At 47.7% G+C, this 7,619-nt stretch overlaps 1 protein-coding gene across 1 annotated transcript in view; it reads right to left on the bottom strand.

The window, feature by feature from the left end:
• Positions 1 to 7,163, bottom strand: part of LOC142311107 (uncharacterized) — a 148,229-nt gene extending 141,066 nt beyond the window's left edge. The window contains exon 1 of the mRNA XM_075349222.1: positions 7,115 to 7,163. The gene's annotated coding sequence lies outside the window, so the exon portion shown is untranslated. The remainder of the gene's footprint in view (positions 1 to 7,114) is intronic.
• Positions 7,164 to 7,619: the final 456 nt, after the last annotated feature.

Genomic DNA, 7,619 nt, shown 5'->3' with positions numbered 1-7,619 from the left:
AGAGGGAGGAGCTAGAGGCAAAGGGAGGAGCTAGAGGCAGAGAGAGGAGCTAGAGGCAGAGAGAGGAGCTAGAGGCAGAGAGAGGAGCTAGAGGCAGAGAGAGGAGCTAGAGGCAGAGAGAGGAGCTAGAGGCAGAGAGAGGAGCTAGAGGCAGAGAGAGGCGCTAGAGGCAGAGAGAGGCGCTAGAGGCAGAGAGAGGCGCTAGAGGCAGAGAGAGGCACTAGAGGCAGAGAGAGGCGCTAGAGGCAGAGAGAGGCGCTAGAGGCAAAGGAGGCGCTAGAGGCAGAGGGAGGCGCTAGAGGCAGAGGGAGGCGCTAGAGGCAGAGGGAGGCGCTAGAGGCAGAGAGGAGGCGCTAGAGGCAGAGAGGAGGCGCTAGAGGCAGAGAGGAGGCGCTAGAGGCAGAGAGGAGCTAGAAGCAGAGGGAAGATCTAGAGGCAGAGGGAAGATCTAGAGAGAGGACCTAGAGGCAGAGGGAAGATCTAGAGAGAGGAGCTAGAGGCAGATGGAGGACCTAGAGCCAGAAGGAGGACCTAGAGGCAGAGGGAGGACCTAGAGGTAGGGGCTAGAGGCAGAGGGAGGAGCTAGAGGTAGGGGCTAGAGGCAGAGGGAGGCGCTAGAGGCAGAGAGGAGCTAGAAGCAGAGGGAAGATCTAGAGAGAGGACCTAGAGGCAGAGGGAGGAGCTAGAGGGAGGACCTAGAGGCAGAGGGAGGACCTAGAGGCAGAGGGAGGGGCTAGAGGCAGAGGGAGGTGCTAGAGGCAGAGGGAGGACCTAGAGGCAGAGGGAGGAGCTAGAGGTAGGGGCTAGAGGAAGAGGGAGGGGCTAGAGGCAGAGGGAGGAGCTAGAGGTAGGGGCTAGAGGCAGAGCTCCGCCCCCTCCTCCCTCTTCTATCTACATAGAATCTCATCAGTAACAGCTGCCATCTCCTATCTCAGTAATGGGAAAGTCTTCACTGAACACAGACTTCACCTCAGAATTGTTATAATGACTTAGAAATTCTGGCAGAGAAAATGCAAATGTGTTTAATAAAATATATTCCAAAGTTGCTTATTTTCATGTGTACTATTGATTTCTGAAATAAAAATTAAAGCGACGGTTACATTTTAATCTGCTGATAATCACCTTTTTGGGTAGTACCAGCCACAGCCCCCCAGACACTGTTCTGAGAAGATTTAAGAAGGGTCCACAATTTCTCTATAGGGGTGAGGAAGGGGCCATGTCATTATTTTTTCTTCTTTAACCCCCTTACCGAATATCATTGTACATATACAGTACATCGCAAGTTGGTGGTGGGAGTATGAAGCGACATACCCAGCAGATAATGGCTGTTGCACACCTATTAAATACTGACGTCAAACAATGACAGCTACTTTAGGCTATGTGCGCACGTTGCGTATTTGCATGCAGTTACGCTGCGATCTGCACTGCAGCATAACTGCATGCGTCCTGCGTCCCCAGCACAATCTATGAAGATTGTGCCTAATCCATGCCCACGTGGCATATTAGAACGCAGCGCTGCAGCTGCTGCCGAATCGCTGCGTTCTAAAAAGCAACATGTCACTTCTTTCGTGCGCTTTGCATGCAGCCCCCGCTCTGTCTATGGGAGAGGCTGCATCCAGAGCGCATGAAATCGACTTTTCATTACGGACTGTTTCTGCAGCGATTTGAAGCGCACGTGTGCTGTTCAAATCGCTGCAGAAATTTCTGCAGGGACAGTACGCTACGTGCACATATAGCCTAACAGCGTACTTTTATAGGGGCATGTCATTCTATGCACCCAGGGCTGACACTAGTTATTTCAGGGCCCATAATGGCAACATTTATATACACACATATACAGAATTGAAACCAGATGTTTCCATGCACTATCTAAAAAGACACATCTGCATGTTTTCTCGCTATCTGACATGAAATCAAAATAAACCTTTCCCATTTTAAGTCAATTAGAAACAAAAAATATTTATATTTGCCAAATGCCATAATAATATAAGAGAGAAAGAGAGAGTGTTTTAAGCCATTTTTATTACTTTCTGCAATGTCAAAATTTTACGCTAAAGCCCGCTTTACACGCTTCAATATATCTCACAATCCGTCGTTGGAGTCAAGTTGTAAGTGACGCACATCCGGCATCGTTTGTGAGGTATCTGCGTGTGACATCTACGTGCGATCAGGATTGAGCGCAAAACCGTTGATCGCAAACACATCGTATCTTTCTCTAGAATTGAGCGTTTTGTTGCACGAACCTAGTGAATTGTAACGTGTGACATCCCTCATACGATTGTGATGTCTGTGGCTATGTGCACAGGTGTGCGCTCTGCAGCGCAGCTTAAAAAAGGTCCGCTTCAGAGCGCAGCTGAAAAGCTGCGTTCTGAAGCGCCTCACAATGTCTGTCATTCACTAATCTCTGTCAGTCGGTCACTATCTCTGTCCCTCTCTCTCTGTCCATGTCAGGCTATCCCTCTTACCCCCTCTTTCATACTCACCGATCCCCGGCGCTGCACGGCATTCACACTGCTCCGGCGGCTTTCACTATTTTGAAAAAGCCGGCCGCTCATTAAACAATCTCGTATTCCCTGCTTTCCCTGCCCACCGGCGCCTACGATTGGTTGCAGTGAGACACGCCCCCACGCTGAGTGACAGGTGTCTCACTGCACCCAATCACAGCAGCTGGTGGGCGTGTCTATACTGTGCAGTGAAATAATTAAATAATTAAAAAAAACGGCGTGCGGTCCCCCCCAATTTTAAAACCAGCCAGATAAAGCCATACGGGTGAAGGCTGGTATTCTCAGGATGGGGAGCTCCACGTTATGGGGAGCCCCCCAGCCTAACAATATCAGTCAGCAGCCGCCCAGAATTGCCGCATACATTAGATGCGACAGTTCTGGGACTGTACCCGGCTCTTCCCGATTTGCCCTGGTGCGTTGGCAAATCGGGGTAATAAGGAGTTAATGGCAGCCCCGAGATACCTTCCATGATTTATCTGTAAGTGACAGTAAATAAACACCCACACCCGAAAAAATCCTTTATTAGAAATAAAAAACACAAACATATACCCTGGTTCACCACTTTAATAAGCAAAAGCCCTCCATGTCCGGCGTAATTTCAGGATGCTCCAGCGTCGCTTCCAGCTCTGCTGCATGGAGGTGACCGGAGCTGCAGAAGACACCGCCGCTCCTGTCAGCTCCAGGCAGCTAATGAAGGGAATAGCGCGATCAGCTGAGCTGTCACTGAGGTTACCCGCTGTCACTGGATACAGCGGTGGCCGCAGGTAACCTCAGTGACAGCTGAACAATTATACTCAAGTACAAACATGATGGGAATGTTCAGCCATCATATCACTCAGGAAGGATATGGGTTCTGTATACCAGAGATGAACGTGCTTTGATCAGACATGTGCATATCAACCCAAGCACAAAAGCAAAAGACCTTGTGAAGATGCTGGTGGAAGCTGGTAAGATTGTGTCATTATCCACAGTGAAACAAGTACTGTATCAACATGGGCCACTCTGCCAGGAAGAAGCCATTACTCCGAAAGAAACATAAAAAAGCCAGATTAATGTTTGCAAATGCACACAGAAATAAAGAACTTAATTTTTGGAGACATGTCCTGTGGTCTGACAAAATTAAAATTGAACTGTTCGGCCATAATGATCATCATTACGTTTGGAGGAAAAATTAAGAATAAGAAAAATGAAGAAGCTTTGAAGCCTAAGAACGCCAACTGTGAGACACGGGAGCGGCAGCATCATATTGTGGGGTTGTTTTGCTGCAGGAGGGACTGGTGCACTTCACAAAATAGATGGCATCATGAGGAAATAAGATTATGTGGCAATACTGAAGAAACATCTCAAGATAAAAGCCAGGAACTTACAGCTTGGGCGGAAATGGGTTTCCCAAATGGTTACAAAGTGGCTTAAGGATAACAAAGTCAATGTTTTGGAGTGGCCATCACAAAACCCTGATTTCAATCCTATTGAAAATTTATGGACGAAGCTGAAAAGGCTGGTGCGAGCAAGGCAACCAACAAAAATGGCTCAGTTACACCAGTTCTGTCAGGAGGAATGGGCCCAAATACCTACCAACTATTGTGAGAAGCTTGTGGAAGGATATCCAAAACGCTTCACCCAAGTCATACAGTTTAAGGAAAATGGTACCAAATACTAATGATATGAATGTAAACTTTTGACTTTGGAGAAAGTAATAAAATGCCTTAAAACATTCTCTCTCATTATTCTGGCATTTTGCAAATATAAATAATTTTGGTTCCTAATTGACCTAAAACGAGAAAAGTTTATCCTGATTTCATGTCAGATAGTGAGAAAAACCTGCAGATGTGTCTTTTTAGTGTATATAAACTTTTGGTTTCAACTGTATAAGTGTGTTTGAGTGGATGTGTATGAGTGAGTGTGTGTGTGTGTGTGTGTGTGTGTGTGTGTGTGTGTGTGTGTGTGTGTGTGTGTGTGTGTGTGTGTGTGTGTGTTGGCAGATAACAGAAAGCAGTAGCACACACCTTCTTATACTACAGCATTCATACTGTAGTATTGTTCTTTGTCCAGCATTTTTCTGTTAATGATCAGTATGGTGGTATGTTTTGGTCACTAGGTGGTAGCAATATGTGGTCATGGTGTGGTGGTATTATTTGTTCCTTATATAGCGTTATTTCTGGTCATATGGGTTTTGGTACACTTTATAGTTGGTATCATGAAGTAGCATTATTGGGTGACTGTATTCTGTAAATATGGTATACACCCTGATCAGCCACAACCCACAGTGCAGTACCATATTTCACATTCACCACACAGCAAATAGGCTTGTGAGGGCCATTTTTTAGTTGTTGCTGTCCTGCTGTGAAGCACAGATCGCTGTGTGTGACAGCGAGACAGCAACAACTAAATGTGCAGGCAGCAGGAGCCGGCTTCTGCGGAGGCTGGTAACCAATGTAAACATCGGGTAACCAAGAAGCCCTGTCCTTGGTTACCTGATATTTACCTTTGTTACCAGCCTCCGCCGCTCTCACTGTCAGTGCCGGCTCCTGCTCTCTGTGCACATGTAGCTGCAGCACACATCGGGTTAATTAACCCGATGTGTGCTGTAACTAGGAGAGCAAGGAGCCAGCGCTAAGCAGTGTGCGCTGCTCCCTGCTCTGTGCACATTTAGCTGCAGCACACATCGGGTAATTAACCCGATGTGTGCTGTAACTAGGAGAGCAGGGAGCCAGCGCTCAGTGTGCGCTGCTCCCTGCTCTCTGCACGTGTAGCTCCGTGCTCTGGTAACCAAGGTAAATATCGGGTTGGTTACCCGATATTTACCTTAGTTACCAAGCGCAGCATCTTCCACGCGGCGCTGGGGGCTTGTCACTGGTTGCTGGTGAGCTCACCAGCAACTTGTGTAGCGACGCTCCAGCGATCCCTGCCAGGTCAGGTTGCTGGTGGGATCGCTGGAGCGTTGCAGTGTGACATCTCACCAGCAACCTCCTAGCAACTTACCAGCGATCCCTATCGTTGTTGGGATCGCTGGTAAGTTGCTTAGTGTGACTGGACCTTTAGACTCCGTGCACACACGGAGTGTTTGGTTTGTTTAGTATCTCAGTATTTGTAAGCCAGAACCAGGAGTGGGTGATAAATGCAGTATTTGTGCCTGTGTCATCCTGCAATATTACACCAGGTCATCACACTTGTATGAATAATTACAGCAGGATGTCAGCTGCTAGGAATGGCTGGGCCATCCACATGCTCACCAGGAGCTCAGCTGGCAATGCGACCTAATGTATGAAGCCACAGATGCACCTAGGGAAAGTATAATGTGTATATATACATAAAAAAGGATGCTACAAGGAAAAGCAATAATAAAAGGGAGGCAGGTGAAGGTGGCACAGCCTCAGATATAAAGGCCTATATACTGTATGTGTGTGTATATATATATATATGGGATTATCTCTTTCCACAACTCAAACATTCATTAATATGACGATAGCTTACAAGACCTGACAGGGTAAGGGTACTTTCACACTTGCGTTATTTTCCTTCCGTTACAATCCGCCCTTTTGGGAAACAGCGGAATCCGTTAACGGATTCCGCTGTTTCCCATAGACTTGTATGGTTGACGGATTGTACCAAAAGGAGCTGCGTTGCTTCCGCTGGGCGACGCTCCGTTGCTTCCGCCCAGCGGGAGGAACGCAGCATGTAACGTTATTTTGAGCAGCGGAATCCTCTGGATTTCACTGCGCATGCTCTTTTTTTTTTTTTTTTTTTTTTAAATCAAACTTTATTTTGGCTCGCGGTGGCCGAACGTTCAGCTGAGCGCCCGGCCGTCGGCAAGCGACAGCGCTCAGCTGAATGACCGGCCACCAGCATGCCCGGCCGCCGGCAAGTCACAGCGCTCAGCTGAGCGCCCGCCCGCCGGCATGCCCGGGCGCCGGCAAGTGACAGCGATCAGCTGATCACCCGGCGGCCGGCTGCAGGGAGCGATCAGCTGATCACCCGGCGGCCGGGAGCGATCAGCTGATCACCCGGCAGCCGGCTGCAGGGAGCGATCAGCTGATCACCCGGCGGCCGGGAGCGATCAGCTGATCACCCGGCGGCCGGCTACTGGGAGCAATCAGCTGATCACCCAGCGGCCGGCTGCAGGGAACGATCAGCTGATCGTTCACTATAGTCTGCCGCTGGTAAAACCGGGAAAAAAAAAAAAAAAAAAATCAAAACGAATTGCGTTGTTTTGCAGCATCCGTTGCATCCGTTGTGTCACTATATGCAACACATCCGTTGCATCCGTTACACAACGCAATGCAACGGATACCGTTCAACGCAAGTGTGAAAGTAGCCTTAATGTCGAGTTGTGGTTTGCGGAACAGGATGGCGCACACACTCACATATATATTTAGCCATTTGGTAAGGATATAAGGATATAACGATATACGCACATTATATATATATACACACACATTTATATGTAGCCTTTCCAAACAAAGGATACATGTGCATATGAAGAGCGCCTGTGCGTCTATATACACAACATTATGACATGTGCGCAGGCAGCCCCTACACACACAGAATATAGTGCATCCTCCCTACGTAGATCACAATGCACAGAACACATCTCCAGATCTCCAACTTACCTGCACCTTCTGATCCTACGGCTGAAGGACCTTTGATGACGTCACAGTCATGTGATCAGTCACATGAGGAGGAATAAAGCCCTGAAGCTGTAGAAAGGCCCATCTGTAGAAAGGATAGGGCGCAGCCTGAGTGGGTGACCCCTAGTGGTCATTTTTGGTACATAGCACCTGCAGACACGTGCTCTTCGGCTCACTTTATATAGCATTTATCCAGGTATTAGAGGGTGATCATAAGCTTTTAGCAATCTTGAGGTCAGCTTAAAGGGGTTTTGCCATAAACAAAGTTAATTGTAAAGTTCATTTTAATCAATAGATCTTGGAATAATAATAATTTCCACAATTGTATGTTATATAAAATGTTCCTGTGCTGAGTTATTGTTATATATGTGCCTCCTGCTATGTGCTGTGTAATGGCCGTGCCTGACCGTACAGGTACATAATCTGAGCATACCACATCTCCTGGGCCGGGGAGGACACACTAGACTATACAGACAGGGCAGCATGG

Source organism: Anomaloglossus baeobatrachus, chromosome 5, assembly GCF_048569485.1.
Source record: "Anomaloglossus baeobatrachus isolate aAnoBae1 chromosome 5, aAnoBae1.hap1, whole genome shotgun sequence".
Lineage (NCBI taxonomy): Eukaryota > Metazoa > Chordata > Amphibia > Anura > Aromobatidae > Anomaloglossus > Anomaloglossus baeobatrachus.
The sequence above is the reverse complement of the archived record's forward strand: the minus strand, read 5'-3'. Positions and strand labels throughout refer to the sequence as shown.